Source organism: Oncorhynchus masou, chromosome 28, assembly GCF_036934945.1.
Source record: "Oncorhynchus masou masou isolate Uvic2021 chromosome 28, UVic_Omas_1.1, whole genome shotgun sequence".
NCBI lineage: Eukaryota > Metazoa > Chordata > Actinopteri > Salmoniformes > Salmonidae > Oncorhynchus > Oncorhynchus masou.
Window position 1 is genome coordinate 77,508,506 of NC_088239.1, and position 950 is coordinate 77,509,455.

General features: G+C 51.3%; 1 long non-coding RNA gene across 1 annotated transcript; it reads left to right on the forward strand.

The window, feature by feature from the left end:
• The first annotated feature begins 230 nt into the window (after positions 1-230).
• Positions 231-689, forward strand: LOC135516926 (uncharacterized). Its single transcript, XR_010451984.1, has 3 exons — positions 231-338; positions 424-511; positions 593-689. It is a non-coding gene; the product is annotated as an uncharacterized LOC135516926 (long non-coding RNA).
• Positions 690-950: the final 261 nt, after the last annotated feature.

Here is a 950-nt window from a genome sequence, read left to right on the forward strand (position 1 = left end):
AGCGTCTGGCCCAGGACGCTGCAGAGTTCAGCAGCAAGATGTCTGATTTCCAAGAGGAACAATCCATTACCACACAGCTGGTCAGAGCCCTGGAGGACACCAGTGATACGGTAACACACACGTACACGCAGGCCCATGTGCATACACACACACACACACACACACACACACACACACACACACTTCTCCTAATGTGCGTGATCTGTGTTCTCTAGCTGCAGCAACAGGTGACCTCCATTCAAAACCATCCCCCCCCTGCTCCCACACCAGAAAACATACACATGACACCTGCTTTTAAAGAGGCCATGGAGAAATGGCTGAGTGACCGACTGGCCCAGGTGGGTTGATTTGATTTATTTTCTGGTAAAATAAGCAGATGTAAACTTTTTTAAACGCATCATCATGTGTGATTGTGTCTCGCAGAATGAGAGATGGGACGTGAAACAGTTGATAAAGGATTGCAGTCGTCCATTGGCGGACCGACTGCCTGACTTTGCCTTGGAGTCTCAAGGTTTGTGACATCATCACTGTACTTCAGCATATTCTTTGTATCTGTCACAGAAATATTCAGTGTGTGTGTCTGTGTGTGTAGGTGGCAGTATTGTAACCAGCAGATGCTCTGAGACGTATCAGACCCGTTCGGCCTGCGTGAGCTTCCTGGGGATTCCCCTGTGGTATCCTGCAGAGACCCCCCGGACTGTCATCCAGGTTGGTACCTCTCTCTCTCCCTCTGTGTCATCCAGGTTGGTACCCCTCTCTCTCTCCCTCTGTGTCATCCAGGTTGGTACCCCTCTCTCTCTCCCTCTGTGTCATCCAGGTTGGTACCCCTCTCTCTCTCCCTCTGTGTCATCCAGGTTGGTACCCCTCTCTCTCTCCCTCTGTGTCATCCAGGTTGGTACCCCTCTCTCTCTCCCTCTGTGTCATCCTGGTTGGTACCCCTCTCTCTCTCC